At 37.5% G+C, this 27,935-nt stretch overlaps 1 protein-coding gene across 1 annotated transcript in view; it reads right to left on the reverse strand.

Moving 5' to 3' along the window:
* Nucleotides 1-27,935, reverse strand: part of LOC124256485 (nuclear receptor coactivator 2-like) — a 166,448-nt gene that overhangs the window by 127,246 nt on the left and 11,267 nt on the right. The window contains 1 exon segment of the mRNA XM_046690473.1: nucleotides 47-91. The gene's annotated coding sequence lies outside the window, so the exon portion shown is untranslated.

Below are 27,935 nucleotides of genomic sequence, written 5' to 3' on the forward strand. Positions count from 1 at the left end.
CTGGGTCCAAGAAATATGAAACCTAAGATGATATTAAGTAACTCACCTGACGATATCAAGTAAGATGGTCCATGGCGATCATGGCAGACTTCTGAAAACAAGCAAAAGAAGGTGAAAATAGCAGCAAAATCCAATAATAGTACCAATAGTGGATGGTGACAATCTCAAGTACAACAGCGCCCACTTTTTCCAAACAAGCATCTTTACAACTTGTCTTGAAACCCATTACCATCAGATATTATGCTGAACCCAAGATCACATAATAAGTATGTCCTTTTACCAGGAATGACCAGCGTGTCTGCTTATAGAGATTCAGGGTATTTTGGGCCCTATATGTGTACTTGTGCAAGTATTCCATGTAGAAGGCGATCAATCATGCGACAGATAATGGCAATATTAGCACAGGCAGCAGCTGCTAATGCACGTGACAGCATCATGCCCAAGACGACCATTATCAAATGTATGTACAGCTCTCTGCTTGGAACCACTCATCAACCAAACATCAGAAGCCTTTTCAGTTCTCAAGGAACTCTAAATCTTGACCAAAAGGAATTTGAAACACATTTTCAAACATTTGAAAGCAATCTATGAATACATTTAAAACTCACATTTTCAAGAAATATTAAGATGACAATACAAATGTCAGTTATGTCCACAGTAATTATTGTGTTGATTACATTGACAAATCAAGAAAGATGTGAATTTTCGTCTTACATTTTTTTAGGCAAATGCAGTAATGTCCTTTTCCTTGTATATAAAATATTCCCGACAGTAATCTGCTTGGGCATATTCAGGCACCAGTGAGAGAGTTTAGTTTTACGCTGCTTTTATCAATATTCCAGCAATATCAAGGTGGAGAACACCAGAAATGGGCTTCACACATTGTACTGAAGTGGGGAATCGAACCCGGGTCTTCAGCGTGAGGAGCGAACACTTTAACCACTAGGCTGCCCCACTGCCCCTATCAGGCACCAATGTTTTATGATAACCGACAGGAAATAGGTTTCACTATGTATGACATGGTCCACGGTTAGCTTACAAACACTTCAATGATGGATGGCTTCAGTTAATCACTGGATTGTCTGGTCCAGACTCGATTATTTACAGATAGCCGCCATATACAGGGGTGGAAATAGCCCATTGCCCGACGTACGAGTCCAGTGTTTTTTTCTGTGAGGCAAGCAAATTTGTATATCACACTGTACCGGTGTCCAGTTGACTTCCCAATGTTAATTATGTTGTTTATTTAAAAAATCACGGTATAGTGGAAAAATTATCAGGGAAAGTGATTTTACATGTGCCACTGTACCGGAGTACACTAGCAATTTTAAGGTTATTTCCACCCCTGATATAGCTGGAATATTGCTGAGTGTGGCGTAAAACTAAACTCACTCGGTTAATAACGTGCATGTTATTGTCTCTATCTGGTCTATCCTACCAGTAGTGTTTCTGTGTCCAGAGGACTCATGACCAATATCTGGGCAGAATCAAAAAATTAAATTCTATTTTCAATGGTTAACAAAATGTGTTGCTACAGATATGTCCTCCACCTCATGGTTGAGGTAATAGTTCACAAAGAATTGTTACTAGTCTGTTTTGAATTTTACTAGTCTTGGGCTAGCTGGTAACAACCTGATGGCCAAGAATCCATTATGTCTATCATTGCAATGAACAGTGTGGAAGTTTTCAAGTTGAGAACATGCATGGCATCTTGCTGCTTCAAACATTGTGTCAGAGATTCGAAATTACTTTTTCTTTCAGAGATTAGTCCAACACAACATGCCTTTATAAACACTTTGAACTGGAGCCTAAAAGGTCCCTGACCATCCTCCCTAAATGAGAGGTATACAATCCAGTATGTCAACTAATCAAAGTGTATGACAGTACAAACAAGACTCAAACCACCAGGTCCTCTGTTCTGCCTCCTCATCCAACTCCAACCTGCATCACAGAAATAGCTCCAGCGTGGAACAAGACAGCTCACATTTATGACATCAAGAAGAGTTTTTCAGCTCAAACCCACAAGTTATTAAAATTAGATCACCCATGATGTTTTAATTCTGTACAACCTTCACTGAAACACTGACATATAAATGTTTACAAGACTTCCCAGCAGGTAATGCTTGTTTGAAGGTCATCGAATTGTCAACTTTCAGAAAACAAAAGAAAAAAACAGGTAAAAATGACAAAAACAAATTTCATAATCAGAATATCATAATTAGAAGAGCCACACAAATCTACACAGGATAAGCAATCTTCAGAAAAATGATAAGGATTTTGTTCTATGAAGCCATCTTATCAAAATGTCTGTCTAAATGTTAAAGTATGCTGTTGTGGCAACAAGGGGTATTGCTGTTGTGTTAAGTGTAAACGTGACCTTCTTAAACACTGAAACCCTAATAGGCCTCACCATTTTCAGCTCAGGTGCGAAAACAAAATTCCTTTCAGTGGGTGATCAGAAGTACTCTCTTAACAGATCAGTCATAAAAAGATCACATTCACAGTCACATTTAAAGATATTAATTATTCTCATTATGCTTTTTATATCACATACTGATATTGAAAACATATTTGGCTTTCATTTCATCAAATGGCTGACAACATTTTGGAGAATTTTGTTTTGCACATTTGAATCGGGATGTGTTTGGGAGTCAGGACAATTATTGCAGAAGTGACTGCTGAGTCCGTGATGAAATCCCTGTCTTGTAATATTCTGTTTGGTCTTGCTAATGATAGTCTTATCTAAATCTAAATAATGTAAAGAGCAAATAGTGTGCTAGTAGACTGAAAGTGTTTGGCACAGCCTGTGAATCTAGCTGTATATTCTAGCTTCCTGTTTCAGCTGACCAGTGAAGATCTGGATTAGAATTGGTCTTCAGCAACCTGTGCTTGTCTTAAGGGATAACTAATGGGATCGGGTGGTCACGTGCCCTGACTTGGTTGATACATGTCCCAATTGTGTAGATCGATCCTCATGTCATTGATCACTGGATTGTCAGGTCCAGACTATTTACAGACTGCTGCCAAAGAGTCCAGCCCCTTGACCAGCAACTATAAAGTGAAGGTGTGGTCCAACCTCCTGATAAATGAGTGGGCTACAACGAATCCAGTATGAGGCGAGTATGATACATATCACTGACATTGGGCAACGATTACCACAGCAAGTCAACAGCAGATCTGTGTTTCCTTATGTATAGTGAGACAATGTCAAATCATTTTTTACCTGTTTTAACAATATCGATAGTGTCAATGACCAGTGATCACGTATAGTCAAAGTATATGTACAAGAGAGAGTGAGTGAGTTTGGTTTTACGCTTATTTTAGCAATATTCCAGCAATATCACGGCAGGGGACGCCAAAAATGGGCTTCACACATTGTGCCCATGTGGGGAATCCAACCCTATGTCTTCAGCGTGATGAGCTAACACTTTAACCACTAGGCTACCTCACCACCCAGGGCCACGTTTCACAAAGCTCTCGTAAGCCAAAGATTTCATAACTTTTCTCACGCAGCATTCGTGCCTCCTATACTGTAACATTGACTTACGATAGTCGTAACGCTGCAAGAGCTTTGTGAAACAGGGCCCAGGTGTATAAGAGTGCCGGCTTCTTTACTACCTGTCCAGATATATTCCTTTATTTATAAATAACAAGAAAATTAAAGTGAAAACTCTCAATCACTAAATATTCGATTCAAGTGATAGCAAATAATGAATTGCATTCATGAATTGATACAGTTCAATTCACTGAATAAGCGAGTGAATCATAACAGCCTTAGTTGCAACATGCCCTGTAGTCTGTGCATCACACGTTCACACTATTTGTCTACATCACATGGCAACAGACTTAAGATTGCATACATATTAAAATATTTCAGTTGCAAGAGATTCTCTCCCACTTGTTTGGCAAACCATGCAATAATATATTTTATGTTTCTAACACAACAAGCAGTACCTACTAATAACATAAATCCTGATTGGCTAATTGTACAATGGCTTGCATTGCATTTGCGCTTAATGATGTCAATGATTTCATTCAGACACATTTTGTGAAAGTTGATATCAACAATGTGTGAAGATATTGTTAACTTTAATTATCTATCGGAACTAACTGTAATGTTTAAGCTTTAATGGAGTTAGAAACATATAAAAAATCATGTAAAGTAACGTACACTCTTTGCACTACAAGATTCTAAACCTTATGCACTTAGTGAATCTTAACACAAGAAAAGATGACGTCAATAGTTGAATTATTTTGATCCAGGATGAGTCATTTTGGAACAGTCTCTGTTCATAGTAAGGGAGACAACTCAGGGAAGCAAGTGGTGGCAATGTTGTTCGCAACTTTTCACATATTTAGCAAATGCATTAAAATTACTTACAAGCACCAAGCACCTGTTTCATTTCCTTCCAAATGGCTAACTGACATTCACAAACAGAAAAGAAATAATCTAAAATGTCTTTCCTTCCACCTACCAACAACAATTTTCAAAAACAAAGAAATTACAAAACATCTAGCAAGAGCTGGTTTGAAATAGACCTTATTTAATAACTAAAGGACTACCATGAATATTGTGCTTCAGATAGCAATGTCACAGCATCACAAAATCGATGTATCAATGCATTTTTATGTTAATATTGTATTGATACCAATTTATAGACAATGATATTCTATTCATAGTCACTGCCACGGAGGCATTTACATGTGTTAAGATTACCATGGCTCATATGGACAATGAGAGGCAATAAGGGGGACAATCAAATGTAACTTATAATATTTAATCGCTGCTTCATACTTAGCATTACCATGATTAAATTAATTAATGAAAATTCTTTACCTGTAGACATGAAGAATAAATAATTTTGTATTTTAACATAGTCATACTTTTCATTTGATATTAAACTTTCCGATTATTAACACACCAACCAATCAAAACTCATTTTTATCATAATAAATGTATGTTTATAATCTGTGAAAAATATATCTTGGAGTAAACATGGTAAAACTTCAGATAATTCAATTCATGTTTTCATGTTCAATCAAATTTTTGTTGTTGAAGTCAAATGTCACGATACCTTTAATAAGTTGTCATCTTAGTAAATTACCAACATTCATCAACCTTCGCACTGACAATCTGATAACATCTGCCTGTCTGGACCAAAACATTCATGTTACTGATTTAATGTCCTGGTACTCTGACTATGTATGAGATTGGTATATGACAGATCTGTGATGAGAAGGATGTAAGATAAGCAGCTTATTCTGACTTCAAGGGAAGATAACAACAAGCACCTGCTCCTTCAAATGTGGTTACAAGCCCACACAACAAGAACTGGAGTGATTCCACACTGCAGAGTCAACCACTTTCAACAGGACACAAAATGTTTTGCTTGGTAAATTGTTGATTTTTGAGAATCTAAGAAAACAAAAAACAAATGTGGAGGTGGGGTGATTCCAAACTGCAGAGCCAACATGATCAACAGGACACAAAATGTTTTGTTTTGTAAATTGGGACGATTCACCGATACATCACGATACATTTAAGTTTGATACAGCTATCGTTTCGTTGACTGGTGTATCGATACACTCCTTTTTTTTTTCAAAACAGTATTATCTTAAACATGTTAAAGTACTTTTTAGAGAAAAAAATACTAGTATGATAGTTACTTGTTTGTTTATTACAATAGTGTTATTGTTATACACAAATACCTTGAAATAGTGTTATTGTTATACACAAATACCTTGAAATAAATCATTTTAAATATTAATACTGTGTCATTCTTTCAAGGTGTATGTATCGTGAAACGTATCGTATCGCAGTTAAAATATCGCGATATGTATCACATAGTGACATAGTGTATCATCACAGCCCTAGTAAATTGTTGATTTTTGAGAATCTAAGAAAATAAAAACAAACCTGGCAGTGGAGAGATTCCAGACTGCAGAGCCAACCACTTTCAACAGGACACAAATTTTTTTGTTTTGTAAATCATTGATTCATGACAATCTAAGGAGTCAAAGCAAACCAGTGTGTTGATCACTCTGCTGCAGATGCTGTATTGTACATCTATCCCGTCATGATACAGAATTTCACACTTGTATCTTCTGATATAAAAAATAAACCATGTGTCAATACTAGAACTAGACAACTGTCACAAGTCTATTTCTCTCAGCTTTTGTAAAAATATACACTTAGTGTCTTGTGTGTGAAAAGGATGACTAATCTGGCAGAGATTCGTAATGTAATCTGATTGTAATCTCATCAATTATTATGACATCATGGCCAATCATAATCTCCTGTGGAAGCCAGCTTTGGATGATACTAAATAGCCTTGACCCCCATGCCACCATTGTGTTAATAATACAAAGCCTCAAGCAGCCATCCAACCCTATTGTACTGTTCGTTCACAACTATATATAACTTGATGAAGCAATGTCCTCAGTACTGGACTTCCCTCTGTGCTGGCGTCATCTTGGAGTGAGTGAATTTAGTTTTACGCAACGTTTTAGCAATATCACCAGAAATGACGTTTTAGCAATGACACCAGAAATGGGCTTCACACATTGTGCCCATGTGGGGAATTGAACCCGGGTCTTCGGTGTGACAAGTGAACGCTTTAGCCACTAGGCTACCCCATCGCAATGCGTCATCATGGAACCTCCTGCAGTATAAGCACTGTCTGTCCTCTACAATGATTACAGAGATGCCAACCCTAATTTAGCCCAATTAGTATTTTGGCCAAAAAACTGATTAAAAACTTAGCATTTTTGGCCAAAATTAGTATTAACTTTTCCAAATAATTTTCATATTTAATAAAAAATACATAGATATTAAAAGAACTTGTTATTAACATTCATACTCACCTAAATCAGTAGTAAGTACCCACATATAGCTTGATACTGAATAAAAAGTGGTTGAAATTTATTGTGTATGGTACATGTGCTATTTGATAATTTGATTCAATGTATTATTTTTTTTTACATCGTATATTTTTACTGCTATCGTAGTCACGTATTTTGTGTTGTTTTTTCATAACGAATATGATAAAATCGTATGGGTTGGCATCTCTGTGTTTACATATGAGTCAGTAAAACTTATCTTCCAGATATTATAAGTTGTATGCTTCTCTCGAGGGTAATACGCTCTGATGTATGCCTCTTTGTAGCAGTGTCACCCGAGCCGGTAGGCGAGGGATGACACTGCTACAAAAAGGCATACATAAAGATAAAGGTTCATCAATGACTCCTGATTTGTTTATCAATAGGTTTGTAAAGAAAAAGATGCCGCTTTAACATTTGTATTGTAGGTTTATGTGGAGTTTGGTTTCATGAAGACATTTAGATTGGTTGTTGATTTCAAGATATGAGAGACATTCTGAGCCATGCTTGTGATAAAAAAGATGGACAGACGCCACATGAGTTCTGAAATGAAGCTATAAAAGCCATTAGGTTCAGGGTGTATATTCTCACAAAATGGTGATATAATATACAGAGAAATGTGGGATGGACACATGCAGCTGGCAAATATATGGTCAGTATACTGAATAAATCTTGTCCCCTATGACAGCCAACAGATATTTCTCCAGTCACGCTAGACGACACAATATTCCACTTGCCCTGAGCCAAAATGGCTGTGAGTGGTCAACCCTGAAGAGATAACACATGATATATTTCATCTCTTACAGCTCAGAATTAAAATATCTAACATTCCTGTCTCTCACACACACAAAAATAATCCAAAGGGGAGGAGTCTAAAAAAATTCAGAATTGAATAGCATTTTTACATAAAGATCACAAATTCTATTAGAAAAAAATAATTTTTAAAACTGTAATCATTTTATTGGACAACAACATCCTGTGTATATTCTTACACTGTTATCAGGCTGTAGTGAAAATGGTGTAAGAATCTACAGCAAAACATCACAAAATGCACTAAACCAGTTGTATAAAAAGTTTATGTTTTCACATTTACTCACCAACATATTTAAAGGGCAATCAAACAGTTGTATGATAACTGTTGATAATGAAAGCAGCCAGTCATCAGTGACTGGTTGCATCTTACAAATTCACGTGAATAGATTGTCTACTAAAGCCACAACAAATACAGTGAGTGAGTGAGTATGGTTTTATGCAACTTTTAGCAATATTCCAGCAATATCACGGCGGGGGGACACCAGAAATGGGCTTCACACATTGTACCCATGTGGGTAAATCGAACTCGGATCTTCAGCGTGACGAGCGAAGTTTTAACCACTAGGCTACCCCACCGCCCACATGACAAATAAATACATCACAAAGCGAGTGTTATATATGTTTTAAAATAAATAGTAACAGATATCTATTCAGGAATACTTATGCTTAATATCAATAAATCAAAATACCAAACATGTCACGTAATTGCATAAGTTGCAACATTCAAATGGTATTTTCTATAAATTGAAAACAACAATACATTGCAAACAATGTCTCTCATATCCTTAGCCAAAAAACACACATGCTACACCACTGCATGTGTGGATATATTTTCTATTTTGCATATCTCACTTACATAAACAACAAACTAGTCTCAAGTAAAACACTCTCTTAAAAGCATTTGTAAATATTCAATTCTAGTGTCAACGAATTATGACTGACTGAGTTTGGTTTTACGCTGCTTTTAGCAATATTCCAGCAATATCACGGCGGGGGACACCAGAAATGGGCTTCACTCATTGTTCCCATGTGGGGATTCGAACCCAGGTCTTCAGCGTGACGAGCCAATGCTTTAACCATTAGGTTACCCCACTGCCCCAACGAATTATGAGTTCATGAAGGGATACACTTTGATTCACCAAATATGAGTGTGAATTGTACCAGGACTATGGTCAGAACCTAAGTGATTCTGTCAAGTGTTGGGAATTGGTTAAAATCTCCCCAATGATAATTGGTTCATTACAAGCGATCAATCATAGAAAATAATCGGCTAGCGTCATTTATCAAATCTCATGGTTATGTTTGTTAATGCACAAAAACATATAGAAAAAACATGTAGTTCTTTTCGGGGTTTCAAACTGCACAAAATGCATTTACAAATTTCACATCTTAAAAGGATGACAAGTATGTTAGGAACATAAATTTCCTGGAGTCTTTAAGATAACTTCAATCATGACAGTGAACAAGCTTGTAGTGCTTATGAAATGTAACAGACAAAACCAACCTTGTGAAAAATGTTGCTGATGCAAACAAGTGTTCCAAAATTAATTGTGTTCGATATTGAGAAGACATGATCGATTGCTTGGTCATTTAGTCATTGCCACCAATCTTCGACTATTTCAATTAATCGGACCACCACTAATTCGATCCACGGAGCATAACACCAAAAGACATCAAAACATGGTAATTTATGTTACTGGCACTTGGTTATCCCAGGCTAAAACAAGAACTGGTTCATTCATACTCAACATACTGTGTTTGAAAAGGGAATCCATGCTAAACAGCTGCATGGTGTCTCATGGCAAACATTAGTCCTTGCAAGTACAAGCTTGAGTGAGTCAGAATGGTTTTACGCCACTTGACACATTGTACCCATGTGGGGAATCGAACCCAAGTCTCCAGCGTGACAAGTCAACGTTTTAACCACGAGGCTACTCTGTATCCCTACAAGCTGTCAGAGAAACAGACAAGTACTTGTATGAGGTGAGGTGAGGTGAGGTGAGGTGAGGTGAAATTGGGTTTAACGTCGTGCTTGAGAATATTTCGCTCATATGACGACGTGCATGCATGTGTATGTGTATGTGCGGCTGCTTGTACTAGCCCAGACCTAAGCTGGTTTTATAGTGCTAGCCCACTGAGATACCATGCCACAGTGAAGCATGAATACCCCACTCAGACACATTATACTGACTCCGAGCCAACCAGTCCTGCTAGTACCCATTAATGCCGAGCACCAGGCAGGGACCAACAAGTACCATATTTTAACGTCTTTTGGTATGACGTGGTCGGGGATCGAACCCGCGACAGTACTTGTACAAATGTTGTCATTGTAGGTACAATAATCTCAAACAGAAAGTAAAACCCACTTTCTCCGTACTTTATCTTAATAATTCCCCAAATCAAATTTGATCCAAATGTTTGTCTAAACTTCTCCATGGATCACCCTTATCCGCGTGACTGTTAGCTATACCTTTCACATGTTGAACAACACCCTGCCGTGGAGCTCCTCTACACAACATAGCATTCGGAAGCGAGATCCACATCATCACAGCTCCTTCAGCCAACTAATCATTGTCCCCATCACTTACATACAGCGATCAATAGTCAGCTCTTCAGATTAATGTGGCTACTTTTGGTTCAAGTGACACATTACCTGTGAAAACGATGGTCAGGTATCAAACATATAGTTCCAGAGGGAGGGGCGGTGGGGTAGCCTAATGGTTAAAGCGTTGGCTCGTCATGCCAAAAGACCCGGGTTCAAATCCCCACATGGGTACAATGTGTGAAGCCCATTTCTGGTGTCCCCGCCGTGATGTTGCTGGAATATTGCTAAAAGCAGTGTAAAACCAAACTTAGTCAGTCAGTAGTTCCAGGGGGACACTCATAACTGCTGCGCTAGGGGGGCCATCAGCCTCTTGCAGATGGGAACAACCCCTTTGGACTTGGACACAGCGAATAGGTTAATGATTTCTAGAAACCGTTTTTATTGCGTTTTACATTATTGTAATGGATTCATCTATCAGTGGTTGTACTGCGAGTACTTTAGTGTTTTTATATCTCATGTTGCTTTTGCCAATTTTGTCTGCTTTGATGAGTCTTTGGAACAATGTTCTGATAGGTATTATGTTCAGCTGATGACACAACCATGACACAAGCATCATACAAGATTGTCAACACTTCAACCTCAACACAAAGACAAAGTCATCAATATCACCTGTAATAGTAAATAATTGTCATGAATACATTTATGAAACATGTTGCCAAACAAACAAACTTTTAAAACCCCAAACTATCTAAAAGCATCAATTCACCACCAGACCTATCATTCGGTCAAAAATGGTTTTCATAATCAAATAATTTTTCAAAACTCCTAAACTATCAAAATGTACCAGGTGACAACTAGACCTATCCATGTGCCAAGTTTATTGAAATCCAGAAACAACATTATGCACAGGCAGATGAATGGAATGATGGATGGACAGAGTCCATTTTAAACCTGTACACTTGTTATGGGGCAACCTCTTGTCACAAAACAATACCCAGCAGCAGATGTTTGTCGTGAATGAATTCAGTTGTACGCCGCTTATAGCAATATTCCAGCAATGTCACAGCGGGGAACACCAGAAATGTTCTCAACACATTGTACCCATGCGGGGAATGAAACATCACAACAAGCCCGATGACACATTTGTAACAACAGGCAGCTTCTGGAATTGACTGGTCAAGCTTGCCAACTTGGTCGAAACACATAATTATATCCCAATGGATTAGATGGAAGCTCATGGTGGCAATCACTGGATTGATTGACTTTATCATTTACAGACAGCTAGTAATTTGGCTTAGTGGAGGCTTGAAGAAACGGTAACTTTTTTGCATTTGTATGCAGGTACTTGAAAAAAATGTGGACAATTTTTCGCAAGGCAAACTTTGAACAAGATGCAGAGGCCACTGCTACAAAGCTTCCTTTCCTCACTCCAGTTGCCTCATAGATATCAAACATCTGATCACTAGATTCACCAGTGCAAGCAAATTTGCAGAGTCAACAATTAAACTCCCCAAAATGTCTAATATACATTTAGACCAATAATATACTCATTGCACACATAAATTGCACAGGGATATGCATACGTACACACAAGTAGCAAATTAAAGATTGAAAAAGAATTTTCAATCCATATTATTTTCTAAATAATATTAAACAAAAAGATCCAAAGTAATTCTGAAATACTCAGCTTACTGATGCAAATCAGAATTTTTTAAATAATAATTTAAAAATATCAAAATATTATAAAGCACAAGTTAAGAGGATTCATCAATATTCCAAGTCTTTGAATACCTAACCAGAATTCCTTTGCTCAACTCATGGCATAATTTTGTGAACAACACCAATGGACATTGCCCAGGAAACCAGGCTGCAAAACTCGGCCAAGGCCTTCGAGGCTGGCCAGCGTCCACACAATGACAGCATCTATTGACCACAAGGATACAGCGGGATCATAATGAACCACCACTGGTCTCTATTGATCATTGGTAGAGAACTCCACTGGGCTGTCTGCCTTCTCCTCTGTGACCTACAAACACACAAGTGAGACAGGCTGCCTAGCCTCTATGGTGCAGCACCTCCTTCTCACAGTCGGCTGTTCCAAGGCCATCAGGAAGCAGGGTATGTGGCAGGTCAGTGGCAGGGATTCCTCTGCTGCAGGTGGCATCATTCACCAGGAACCAGGCACTAACCATTCATTTTCCAAACCTGGGATTTTTGTAAGATGGTAATATATTTTTAAAGTCACTGATTCATATGGTGAATTTTTATTTATATTTTTTACAACTCTGAACATACATATAACTTCTTTGAGTGGCATTTAGAAGTTGGATAGTAAGGATGGATAACAATACATCCAGCAAACAATTATTTCATTTTGTACAACCAAAAATTCAGTATTTCCTCTAATGAGTGATAGCTACTTTAAAATCTAAAGAGAGAATCACAGGCTGGGTGTCACACAATATTAATTATGAGATCTTTTATCACACATTACATCTTCTTATGTTCAAACCAAATTCAAAATTCAAGTACTTATTTCATGTAAATATGCAATTTAAGCTTATATCATTCAGGCAGGTTTTGACTTCCTTAAATGAATATGATCTTGGATAATCTCACTAAATGCCTGGATTAGACCTGAACATGGTTAAAACCATGAAGACATTTTTTGTCAATGTTAGCATGTTTAGTATATCAAGTGCGCAAACATGAGCAAAGATTTCTGAAGTGAACAGAAATGCACTTTTGCTTCTGGCTAGAGACTAATGTCACAGATTGATAATGTATTCCTTATTATGCTAAACACACAAGTAAAGTATATGTCTTTAATTACTAACAGTCACTGAAATCACCAGACCAATATATCTAAAAAGGCTGACGTCATGACTGTAACATCAAGCAAGATGGCACCTCCACAGCATTTAGAGGGGAAATAATTTCTTGAAACCTGTCAGTTGTTTAATATTATTACAAGGGAAGAAATATGGCAATGTACCAACAATTTCTCATTTCAGGCGTTTTCAAAAAAATATTCAAACCATTGTTTGTCTGTGCTTCAGCAGCCGTGAAACTATCGGAGCCTGAATTATGACCCATCTGAGTGCAAACATTGAACAGTTCCAGAACTACCTGTACACCTGTTACACAATGTAATATTTAGCAACATACGGCAGACAGACAAAATGGCCGCAGTTGGTCTTCCGTTCAACCCATGGCAACGTCATATGACACACCGTCGATTGACGTCTGCCACGGTATCAATATCGTGTTGTCCAACCAACTCAGTAAGCACTTGTATCATGGCTAGCAGCTGATGCAGTCCCCTAACAAGAGTTGCAGCTTTTAAAACTGGAAATAATGTGATTGACAATAACCAGTGTCATCTAACTTCAGCTATGTATCAGGGCAGTGTGTAGTCCGGTGGTTAAAGCGAAGACCTGGGTTCGATTACCAACATGGGTACAATGTGTGAAGCCCATTTCTGGTGTAGCCCGCCGTGATATTGCTGGAGTATTGTTAAAAAACTCACTCACTCACTCACTCACTCAGCTATGTTTCCATACATCAGTGCAGTCACCTGATTGAACTTAGGCAAATTAATGTCCAAACTTCAAATGAAATTTGAGATGTTTTTGCATGGGATTATAGATACTTACACACTACACAGATGATAAAATTACATGAAATACCCATTTTAGTAGTGGTTTATTATAACATGCTTGTCTCTAAACATCATGGTGTAATTAATACTCTCGGGTCATAAGGATGAAGTGAAAGGGTCCTGCTTTAACGCTATATATTGACCTCTCTTACGCTCACAAAGGAAGTCACAAAAATATAGTACCAAAAACAAAGGAATTCAATGTTATTTTCTCCACTAAGTAATATTTATAGGGATAAGACAGGCTCAGCTTATCCCAGAACTCACACAACAATCAAACAAAACCTAATTCCCTTTTCATGATAAATACATTTACAGCTTACAAGACGTGTACTCTAAGGCTGTAACGATTCACTCGCATATTCGGTGAATCGAATTGTAGCCCTTCATGAATTCAATTCGTTGTCACCAGAACCAAATATTAATGAATATTTACAATTTGTTTAAGGGAGCATGTTTTACTTGAACCCTTATGTCCTTTCCAAAGTGAGATATGCAAGAATGGAACATGTACAAGCATTGGAGTAGTGCAAGTCATGTTTGCCAAGACTGCACATGGTACTGTCGATTATAACTATTACAAACCAAATTTGAGTGTCATGAGATCACTGTTTGCTGCTGTGACAAATCAAAACTGTCAACATGGGCTTTCCATATTGTACATCAATCACTTAACTACAATATCGTACTCATGAATAATTATTCGTATTCGTTACCCAAGATTCATGATACGTATCATATTCGCCACATAGTGTATTCGTTACAGCCCTAGTGTACTCACAAAATAACATGGCATTCTGTTGTATGTGGTTGTTTGCATATCAACATCCATCAAACAAAACCCCCATGGAATTCCATGGAAGAATAGATCCCCCCGGAATGTGCACCTGGGAAGAATAGGATGCAAACCTCAAATTGAGGTACAATAACTGGCCCCTAAAACAGCAAAATATATCTTAAATATAACTTTATGCAATCATAATAAATGTTTTTGACTGAATATTTTAAGAACATACACATAGAATATTCTGCCACATATATAATCACTTCAGGTTACACCCATCAAAATACACTACTCAAAAGAATGCGTGGTACTTTCATATAAAAAGTCTTTCAACTGTAAGGACCCTTGAAGATCTGGGTTAGATTTGGTCTTCGGGAACCCATGCTTGTCGTACGAGACGACTAAGGGGATCGGTGTGGTCAGGCTAGCTGACTTGGTTGATACCTGTCATTGTATCCAAATTCTGTAGATCGATGCTCGTGTGGTTGATCACTGGATTGTCTAGCCCAGACTCGATTATTTACAGACTGCTGCCATATAGCTGGAATATTTCTGAATGCAGTGTTAAACAGCAAACAAACAAAATCGAATTGTGATTGATCTTTTACTTCTCCTTGAATACTGAAAATTGCTGTGTTTAAGGCGAGAATTGCATACCTAGAATTAGAATGGTTTGAAGGTGGCATTGCCTCAGGCATGGGGGGAGAAGATCTCACATTTTCTCGCACATTCTGTACCACTTTCAGGTTCTGCTGGCGTTGTCAAGTGGCATCCGATAGCCATTGATGTTGCTTGATAGTAAAACTTCAAAATTTGTCCCAAATAACAGTTCCAAGAACTATTTTGATACTTATACTTCCATTGCAGCTGAATTCCTTACCAGCTGACATAGCGAAACAAGCAGTCTCCATCAACTGAGAGCATGGGAAGGATCATCTCTAATTTGATGAAACAGTTATTTTTATGTATTTACTTAACATAATATATATTGATCAGGGCTGGAAATAACTTTAAAATTGCTAGTGTACTCTGGTACAGTGGCACAAGTAAAATCACTTGCCCTGATAATATTTCCACTATACTGGCCAATTTTCTTGTTGATTTTTTAAATAAACAACATAATTAACATTGGAAAGTCAACTGGACACCGGTACAGTGTGATATACAAATATGCTTGCCCGACAGAAAAAAACACTGGACTCGGGCATCGGGCAATGGGTTATTTCCACCCCTGATTGATGCTGCAAAACATCACTGTATTTCCTGTGTTAACATAAATATATATCTATTTATATGGTTGTATTGAAATTATCAAAATAGATAACAAACTGTTACCAATAATGACACTACATTATCATACCTTGAGACATCCCTGATAAGTTGTCCTTGTGACCTCACATGACATCTAACTGGTTGGTCTACCAGAGATCAATTCTTATTGGGTTTTTCTCATCTATTAACTAGAGTTGGAGAAAATGTCTATCAGGCACTTTGAACAAACACGCTCATAGTTAAACAATACTAAGCCTAGTAAATTATAAAATAGATAATTGGTGATTAAGTTACAGGAAATATACCCTGTCTTATATGTTTATTAATGGTCGCATAGTGTCTCACTATGTGCCAACCCATTATATATTTATATATGGCGTAATATGGTGCAACATCAAGAGATCTGAACAGCCAAGCATCTATAACAAAACAATGGAAGACAAGCTTTTTATTGCAAATGTATGGACTGTGTAGGAGTTGCTGATGGGATTTAGACAGGGTATATAAATTAGCATCAATTTTAAAGTGTTTTACAGGCGACTCGCCTTATGTGGTGTTGCTTATGGACAGCAATATATTGTTAGTGTCTGTGAATCTTATCACAAGTAAAGCAAATGATTATATAACTACAATGAATTAATGTCTGTAGCAAGGTCAATATCATGTTAAACACTTGTCGTGCTTTTTGGACAAGGTCATTCATCCTGTATATATTCCACACAATTAATAAAGGGCACAATCACTGAAAACACTGTTTTTTCAACATTGTTTAAGAGATTTCAGATGTTTTGTTTTTTATTTTATTCAAATATTTAGGATTACAACCCACCCATGCCTGAAGAGACCTCATATTCATAACATCCAAAATTATGACTAGTTTTTCACTTTTACAACCATTATTCTTAAGTGATGAATGATAACCTGCTTAAGATAAATACAGTTGTTTGACTTATGCATACCAGCTGTCAAACCAGACAGCTGTGAGTGAGTGAGGTTAGTTTTACGGCGCTTTAAGCAATATTCCAGCAATAGCACAGTGGGGGACACCAGAAATGGGTTTCATATATTGTACCAATGTGGGGAATCACTCAGCAATATTCCAGCTATATGGCGGCAGTCTGTAAATAAACAAGTCTGGACTAGACAATCCAGTGATCAATATCATGAGCATCAATCTGCGCAATTGGGAACCGATGAAATGTGTCAACCAAGCCAGCGAGCCTGACCACCCGATCCCGTTAGTCACCTCTTACGACAAGCATGGGATACTGAAGATCAATGAAATTGAAATGGAATTTATCCTATCAAGAAACATTTTACTTAAAATCAAAGTCAAACTGAATATTTTACCATATTTCCTCTCCTGCAAAAATTTCACTATCAGAAGATAGAATGAATTGTTTCTCACATGAAAATTACCCCCCAAAATGTGTTTAATACACTAGAGGTGAGGTGAAATGGGGTTTAACGTCGTGCTTGAGAATATTTCGCTCATATGACGACGTGCATGCGTGTGTATGTGTATGTGCGGCTGCTTGTACTAGCCCAGACTGAAGCTGGTTTTATAGTGCTAGCCCACTGAGATACCATGTCACAGTGAAGCATGAATAACACATTATACTGACTCAGATCCAACCAGTCCTTGTTTTACCCATTAATGCTGAACGCCAGGCAGGGACCAACAAGTACCATATTTTAACGTCTTTTGGTATGACGCGGTCGGGGATCGAACCCGCGACCTTCCGCTCTCGGGCGGACGCTCTAACCACTACACCACGGAGGTGGTCTTAATACACTAGATAATCCAGTAACAGCTACATAATTTTTGCTAACACTAATTTTTTGTACATCAAAAAAGTTATTTCAATTAATAAGTCCAAGAGACCTTTCTTTTATCTAAAAAACATCTGTGTAACAAGTAGTGACATATGCATGGGCCAGTAGAAATGAAATTATTTGTTATTTTGAGTTACTAAATCAGTCACAGACAAACCACCTCACTCTGGTCCTGTACTATACAACATGGATCTGCCTGTTTATGTGTTTTGGCTGTTTGTAGCTTAATGCAGCATTTAGCAATGACGAGGGCCTCTAAATAATTCAGTCTGGACCTCACCGTCCAGTGATTGACATCATGAGCATCAAACCATGCTGAAGAGATACAAGTCAAGTCAGCTAGTCTTGGATCATCACATGGTGGAGAAATGTAATTGTACCCTGCATTAATTGTTTTATTGAGATTCCAGAATATTTAGATTATACATAATAATCTCAATATTCTGGAATCTCAATACAAACTTGCTTTTATTCTGTTCTTCTACTGATAATCTAAAACAATACATTCAGGTAATATACTGCCTGGTAATTTCATTTTGAATTTATCTTCACAATATGTTTCAATCTGCAATGAGCATCGATCTACGCAATTGGGAACCGATGACATGATGTCTGCCAAGTCACCTGCATGGGTTACTGAAGATCAATTCTAACCTGGATCTTCACAGGTTGTTGGTGAGAGTTTAATTTTAATACTGCTTTCAGCAATATTCCAGCAATATCACAGCGGGGGACACCAGAAATGGGGAATCAAGCCCAGGTCTTCAGCATGACAAGCTTATGCTTTAACCACTAGCCTACCCCCACCGTCCAACAGTGGCTGGGGATAATGCTCATGGTGAAAGACGTGCTGAAGATGAAAGCATGCTTGTCTTTTAATGGGTGTGCAGACGGACTGAAAAATGGCCTTTTGAATATGGAATAGGCCTAAAAAAAGAGATGTTGTGGTTCCGATTAGCCGACCGACCCTTAAATTCTGGTGCCAACCCTTTTTTTTTAAGCTGGCTGAATAAAATAAGCTTTCAGATACCATTGTTTTTTCCCGGCGCCGACAGATATCAGTCATTCTGATAGAGAAACTCGATATGATGGCCTCAAGCTTGACTGAATAAAGAATTACACATTGATACATGTGTTATTAGTTTGTACTTTCCTTCTAAAATAAACACGTAAACATTTTTTTTAAATTCCTGCCTACCTACCCTAAATTTAAAGAGGTGTAATTGGAACCACAACATTTTTTTTATTTGGCCATTTGTACACACAAACCAGATACAGGTTGCACAAGTAAAGACAACCGTTACTGACATGGACAAAACATATTGTTGCTGTTCCATCATCAAGCGTCCGATTCAAAGCTACATCCTATTCTTTAAAATAGTTAGCACTCCATGAGAGATAGTCTGTCTCAGTCCCTAAACCACAATATTTCCCCACTGCCTAGCCCTCCCTGCAATGCTAAAGCCCTAAATGAAGCAAGTCTAGATTTCCCCAGTTTCAGAAATCTCCGAACTCACTGGGGCTCCTTTTCAATACAAACAGGTTTATTTGTTACTATCAATATTATATATATTCAGGGACAAAGCGTTAGTCTACATGAGAGGGTGTGTACAGGGCCATGGCAGCTCGTAGTGATAGTCTTATACACAGAATTTAGAACCTAATTTCTTTCTAAAGTGAACTTTAATCTGACAATCAACATAAATAATCAATGCTCACCTTAAAACACAATAAAGTGCTGTTATTGTTCTTGTGTGTACACTGAGACCCTCTCAAAGTTCAATCATATATTTTTCAAAAGAAATAAAATTTAATTATCTTTTTGTCCAAGAGGCAATAGACTGTGAAAGTATTCTTAATTCAAGCCTTCAAACACTAATCACTGTATTGGAGACAAGTGTTCCTGTTAATTCTTTCAAAGACCATTAACTAAAGGTTTTCAGCCTATTACAGTGTATATATTGTACATAGAGAGTTGGTGAGGCAGCCTAGGGATTAAAGATCACATATACTCTAGGGGGATATAAATACATATATCATTTATTGGCATCGTTATAAATGAAACCCCGTCATTAAAACTACTCATTTCAACATTTAATTAACTCAAATCGACGTTTTTGACAACAGTGCACAATTCTCTCCCACGAACGAAATTTAAACCAATCAGAGGGGTGTTTCCGTGACGCAATGTGAGGTATACATACGAGGGGCGCTTTAATATTCATGTACATTTTCGGGGGTAAAGTATCTTGTTACAGGTTTGTCTAAACCTGAAATCATGACAATCGTGAAAAGTGAAAGCTTTATGTTTTCACAATCTACTGTCATTTAATCTTGTCACCTGCTTTGCGTAGCTTCCGAGTTACAACTTGCTTTCATAGATGATTCTGTCTAAATGGCTTGTTGTCGCTAGGCCTTATTTGTTCGAGGCAGACGCTAGTGATAGTGAAAACTATGATCAGCCTCGCTCATCACGGTTACAAGAAGATCGACTAGTATACTTACTGGTGAGTGGACGTTAACCATGTGAATGTAGCAAGAAATTTATCACGCAATATTGTCACTTCCACCCCCACCACCCCCACCGATCCGAACCACACACCTTTTATATGTAACGGTAAAAAGAGTACAAAAGTTTATTCGGTCTTTAAAGCATGCCCTCATCACACCGCAGATCCAGGTCCAATTCCAAACCTGAGTAAAACCATTTCTGGTGTCCTTAGACTAATCTCGAGTTTCTGAATACATATAATAATTTATAGAAACAAACAATTCCAGTTAAATTGAAAAGGAGCCCCAGTGAGATGGAAGATTCAGAACCAGAACCTGAAGAAATCTAGACTTGCTTCATTTAGGGCCTTAGCTGAAGGGAAACTAATGCAGTGCAAGGACTGTGAGACAGACTATGGTGTCCCCTGAATGATATGGCTGGGATATTGTTAAAGCGACATAACACCGTATTCACTCACTCGGTCATTCATTCACTTGTAGGGCTGTAACGATGCATCGAACTATCGATGGATTGCAATTGTTGAGTCTCCAATAGCAATTAATCGATGGTAGAAACGAAAAACTTTCGATGCATCTATAGTTTGTGTGACTATCGATAGTTTAGTAATTGATTTCCGTTGATAAATGTGCAGCACAAAATACAGGATGTTTGGGTGCAGACTTGCAGCTTCATCGAGTTTACGTTTTAACTGTTTACTTGATCTTGTTTCTTGTCAGTTATTAAAAGAGACATAAACTACTTCAACTTGTATTAATTTCATATAAACTATACATTCATTTGGGAAATGGCTTCAAATGAGACAATTCAAGGAGAAAAACTATTGGAATAGTTGGTCACAATGGCCTATCGCTATCGCAATACAATGTTGCAATGGACTATTGCTTCAAATAGTTGTTTCCCCCTTGATAGTCAGCCCTATTCACTTGTACTTTCAACCAAATTTTACAGTATTCTAGGCTGTAGCCATGTGTCAGTCCCACTCGATTCAAGTCCCATCTGTGTTCAGAGAATAACTGACAAGCTTCAAGGAATGACGGATTATCTGTCCCAAGAAAATGAATGGTGTAATTTCCAAGCCTTTGGTGAGGGACTTACAGCATTCATCCATAAGATTCAGGTAATCTGTAATCACTACAATTCCCAGTTTTGATTACATTATTCTATACATTACTGATTGACATTTTAAGGAACAATAGCGTACTGAATGTCAACCCTAGCCTTGCTCCAAGGCTGTACTGAATGTTAAGCCAATTGATGTATAGTGATTCTATCCTTTAAAGATTGATTTGATTGGGTTTAGTTTTACGCCACACTCAGCAATATTATAACTATATGGCAGTGGTCTGTAAATAATCATGTTTTCACCAGACAATCCAGTGATCAACAGCATGAGCATCGATCTATGCAATTGTGATGCAATGACATGTGTCAACCAAGTCAACAAGCCTGACCATCCAGATCCCGTTAGTCTCCTCTTACAACAAGCATGGGTTACTGAAGACCAATTCTAACCCGGATCTTCCCGGGTCTATCCTTTGAAGAGAGTTCAGATTTAGAGTCACATCGGCAATATTGCAGGCATATCGTGACTACTATCCTTTAAAGAGGCAAGTCTAGGTAAGCAGATGGTAGATAAGGATACCAGTCTGTTAGAAAGACAATGTGTTCTTTTCATTTACATTTTCTAGAAATTATCATTAAAACTATTAATTATTACCTAAGAGACTTGTGCAAGTCTATGTCAACCCAACAGGGAAACTTCACTGAAGGCAGCTTCATTTTCAGATGACAAAATGAAATAATGTGTCACATTATGAACAGGATGAGGCCAAATGATATTTTTCTTCTTTTCAACAATGTGTGAGTGAGCGAGTTTAGGTTTACGCCACACTCAGCAATATTCCAGATATACGGTGGCAGTCTTTAAACATTAGTCTGGATAAGAAAATCCAGTGATCAACATCATGAGCATCGATCTACGCAATTGAGATATGATGACGTGTCAACCAAGTCAGCAAGCCTGACCACCCGATCCCGTTAGTCGCCTCTTACAACAAGCAAGGGTTATTCACCAATCATCATTTAGATTTGCACATATGGAAACATCGAAAAGTTATAACACACAATCATTCTACGTTCCTTGGTAATGTACAATCTAAGTTCAAATCTTCGATGCCTCAAATACCATTCTCTTAAATACACACCTCTTCGCACCATTTAATTGATTGACGGTTTGTAACAGTTCATCTGAAAGTTAACTGCATCTTAATGTTTTTCTGATCCTGTTTTTGCCATAGAAAGCAAACTGTACCGTAAGTAAAGAAACAAATCTGTACCATAAATAGACAGAAATATGAAGCAGATTAATCTGTATGCAAGTTAAACATGTGGTTATTTGTTCCCATCTTCAAGAACTTTTTCAATCCACCTGATTATAATTTATCATGAATTTTCAACAGCATTTAAAGAATTTGTTGCCCCTGACAACCACTGGAAAGTGTGACGCTTTTACATTAAGTTTTGTAATCATGGGAATCAAGAATATTCCCTTTTTGATTTTACCAGAAATCAACAGGCCACAGGCCTCACACCATATGAGCATGTAAAGTAACTATAGTAACAGAAATGTTTTGACGTTTTCTTGGAACCAATATTATCACCTAAACTGTTGAAACAGCACAATTTATCTTGTAACTAATGTCAGGTTGATGTATTATTTTTATATTTTCATTTTTGTAGTTTTTTTTCCAAAATACTTAAAGGTCACATGCAACCAAAAAATCAAACATAATTAAAACACAATTATCACTTCTTCATGACATATAATATGCATTGCTGATTATGAAAAAACAAATAAACAAAATTATAAGCGCATAATCGCAAATCAAAAGTGCAATATTTTGTACTTGGGTTTACCTCCCTCGAAACGAAGCAGCCGGGATACCGAACCCAGTCAGAGCGGGTGGGTGTGCACTCAAGTGTAACGGCTGGTTCATTAGCAGATGCCGTCTTCACGGGTCATTGTGTGTGTATATATAGAGATGTTGGGTTTTGTAAATACATGCTCATTTTTTATGTATAACATTTTGCAATCAACAGACATCATAACATGTCATGTGTTCAAGTATCACACCTGCCTGTCTGTGTAATTACATAATGTGACTGAGACCGAACTCGGGCCATAAATCAATGCGTTTTGTTTATGGTGTATAGCCTGATTGGTGTTAAGTTCAAATTGCATGTGGTCAGTGATTGCAGTTGTGTATTGAATATTGTCATTAGCGGACAGGCAGGCAGACACACAGGTGTCAATAAAACAAGACATTGAGTTTTGTCTGTGACAGCGACATATCTATATCACTGTTAGAAATTGTGTCAACGCTAAATAATGACATTGCTTTTAAGTATCGAACTGAGAAAGTGACTCGGTAAGAAGACCGTGTGGTGAAATAGACAAATGAAATTATATAAACAGTTTATTTACTGTCATAACATATAAAAGCTTCGGCCTGTGAGATATCAACAAAACATTAGAAAAATAGCTCACACCAAAGCCTTCACCGAGTATTCACCAGACAGCCCGCTTCCAAGTTGCGCGAACCTATTTCACTGCGCCGCGTGCTATGGCGCGCAGCCCAGCTGTTGAAACCCGTATTCCCCAGAAAAGTCTGGGGAAAATTAGTGAAACGTTTGAACTCCGATTTCGCGCGGTTTTTTTCATCGCGTTATTTTTCAACTTTATAAGTTGAATTTGCATTTTTGACGATTTGTTTCGGTAAGTCAATACCGAAAGGTATCAGAATCTGCAAAGTTGTGTTTTACGTTGCATGTGACCTTTAAAAGAAACACCAGTTAGGCAAAAACAACTACCTGATCTGCACTGAATCCACTGATTCAAATACATGTCACGATTATATGATCACAACTACGAATATTTTCCCAAATAATATAACATAACACCAGTTGATGTTTTATTCACTATAATAACAAAATAAATCATTTGACATGTTTTCACGAACTACATAAAACATAAGTTGGTTGGTTTCTTGTTTAACACAGCACTCAGGAATATTCCAGCTATATGGCCACGGTCTGTAAAATAATTGAGTCTGTACCACACAATGCAATGATCAATAGCATGAGTATCAAAACTGGGAAACGATGACGTGTCAACCAAGTCAATGAGCCTGACCACCCGATCCTGTTAATCACCTCTTACGACAAGCATGGGTTACTGAAGGCCAATTCTAATCTGGATCTTCACTGGTTAAATACATAGGTGTGTTGACTATTATTCTGCGTGACTTGGATATATTCCATTTGTATATATTACTTTGATAAATAATGAATTCAAGTTAAAAACATTCTTTCAAAAAATTTCAGAATATTCAATTCTAGTGGTTGTGAATATCAAACTGAATTCATGAAGGAATACAGTTAGATTCACCGAATACCCTAATGAATCATAACAACTATAATGTGAACTATATTTATGCTGTGATTTCATGACTTTGGCAAAGGGGTGGTGGCATTCTCTTCATCATTTGTTAAACTATGCACGGCTAGCTGAGTCTTGTTACATTGGTTATTTGTATTTATGTCAAAACTATGTAATTACAGATTCTAACAGAATTCATTTTTAGTATTGCCAATAAAGTTTATTTACGAAAAAACGTTAATTTTCTCTCTAAGCAGTTTCCTTGATGTATTTAAGACATGTTTTTGATGAATAATTATCTAAACGTGTTTGGCAAAACTGTTTACCAGACACCGAACTAGACAAACTGCATAGCACATAACTAATGCATTGATTTACCTTAACATGCGTAACATTGAAAAACCAAGGAGAAAATATAAAACCTTTGATAGCAGATGTTTCCAACATCATGCAGTTGGTGAAAGTAAGTCAGTGCATTACAGTTTAACGCCACATCAGTAATACTTCAGCCATATCATGAATCTGAAACTAATATAAATAAAGAATCATAATCATGATAATCAACATGAATCTGGGATTCAAATCCCATGCTTGTTACTTGTATAATTCCACACTCAGTAATATTGTAGTTAAATGATGATGGCCTGTAAACAGCAGAATCTGGAACAGACATTTCAGTGGTTGATATTGTGAACAACGATACATGTTATTAGGATATGATGACATATGTGGGATATGCAGGGCTCGAAAAAATTTAAAATCTGCACTCGCCCTGCAGGGCGAGTAATATGAACTTTCCAGTCGTCCTGCTAAAATTGTACTTGCCCTATAGATCATGCAACACAATGAATGTAAATTTAAATTATTTTATTTCAAAATGTTTGCTTGGAATAAAACTACAATAAACATTACTTTGTCTTCTGTACAAAATCTTTGTTTATTCTAATTATCAGTTTAGTGTATGTGGTAAAATATATCAAGTATTTTATGTAACCTGGAAATTACCTATGTATAATAATAAAACAAATCATCACCCAAAAGAAAAGTTGACTACTATAAACAATCGGTAATAACAAGCAGGAGATCCCTATCATAAAGCTTATTCTGATTCGAAGGCAGTAACATTCATGTTGTGAGGATTTTTCTCATTGGTCAGTTTATTAATAGCAGCCAATCACGATATTCGAAGCATTTAGGTTACAAAACCATGCTGCATGACATCTGTTAAAAATGGATACAAAACGCACATCAAGACTTAAACTTTGCGGTTAGTTTTCGAGGAATTTACAAATACTGCTAATCGGGAATAACAATGTTTTTTTTGAAAAATAGTTGGGTCAGAAAACGTTATCGTTTTCACTGCCTGAAACTCGTCAATACGAGCGAACGAGTGGAATTTTCAAGCCCTGGATATGTGATCAACAAAATCAGCGATCCTGACCACCAAATCCAATTCTGTGACAATTACATGCATAGGCTGCTTGGAATCTATTCTCAACTATAAACCCCACAAGGTGATTCGCACCCATGTCCAACAACATTCAGTACTCCTAAGGGATGTAACTCTGTACAGTGAACTTCCAACGATGGGCCAACATGTAACAGTGAGTGAGTTTAGTTTTACGCCGCACTCAGCAATATTCCAGCTATATGGCTGCGGTCTGTAAATAATCGAGTCTGGACCAGACAATCCAGTGATCAACAACATGAGCTTCGATCTGCGCAATGGGGAACCAATGACATGTGTCAACCAAGCCAGCAAGCCTGACCACCCGATCCCATTAGTTGCTTCTTACAACAAGCATGGGTTACTGAAGGTATATTCTAACCCGGACCTTCACGGGTCACCTCCAGAGTGAGCGAGTATGGTATTAAGCAATATTCCATCAATATCACGGCAGGGGACATCAGAAATAGGCTTCACACATTGTTCTTATGTGGGAATCAAACCAATTTCTGAGGCGTGGCACAATGAATCCAGAAACACGGGAATAAGACACTCTTTCTCTACTATAGACTGACTGACTGCCTGAGTTTGGTTTTACGCCGCTTTTAGCAATATTCCAGCAACATCACGGCGGGGGACACCAGAAATGGGCTTCACACATTGTACCCATGTGGGGATTCGAACCCGGGTCTTCGGCGTGATGAGCCAACGCTTTAACCACTAGGCTACCCCACTGCCCCCTCTACTATAGACTAAAAGAATGACATTGAAATATACAGTTTGACGAAGTCCCAGCCACCGAGACGTGTTCTGACTATGCTGACGGTGTAAATTTATCATAACAATAACATGTAACCACATTACCGTGTAATTAAATATTAAGTGACTAATATGCTGCCTGACTTAGGTATATTCAATTTTGCATATCTCGCTTTGAAGGTAACACTTAAATTTAAACAGAAACACTCCTTATTATAGAAATTACCTGAATATACAAATCTAGTGATCGTGAATGGCAATCTGAATTGTACACGAGTTAATTTGTAATAGCCCTACTGAGTGAGTGAGTGAGTTGGTATTTAGCAATATTCCAGCAATATTGTGGACACTAGAAATGAGCTTTACACATTGTACCCATGAGGTGAATCAAACCGGGTCTTCAACATGTGAGCTATAGAGAATACTATACGATGTCCCATGTAATACCATATTTATGAAACAAGTGAATCGTTTGGTATCTAATGAGCGAAAGCGAGTTAGATACCAATACCATTCACGAGTTTCATAAATATGGTATTATACGGGACATAGTTTAGTATTTTATTTATTACTCACGCGACATTAGCAAAATAATATCGAGCAAAGTACTTCTTTCCTAAGAATTCAACTAGTGTGATGACTTTAAACTTTCCGCGAGTCAAGCAAGGTCTAATATTATTGTGACAGAGGTATTAGTATTGTGACGTCATAACTGTAAACCACTTTGACGTCATACATACGGCATCACGCGATGTTATTACACAATGTGTAATAACGTAAAATTATTAAACAGTGATATCTTCAACTGGTGAGTAATAAAACCACCAGGGCATCCCAACTTCCAATTTGTGAGAGAAAATGTATTAGGTATCTCTAAGCATAGATTTTTCATTATTCTGTATCAGCACATCCTCAATAATCTCCAGGGTATATGTTCCGATAAATCTCCACAAGTTCCCTGGATGCATCTACGGCTGGGCCCGATAATT

This window comes from Haliotis rubra, unplaced genomic scaffold (genome assembly GCF_003918875.1).
Source record: "Haliotis rubra isolate DU_JTF1 unplaced genomic scaffold, ASM391887v1 Scf63, whole genome shotgun sequence".
Lineage (NCBI taxonomy): Eukaryota > Metazoa > Mollusca > Gastropoda > Lepetellida > Haliotidae > Haliotis > Haliotis rubra.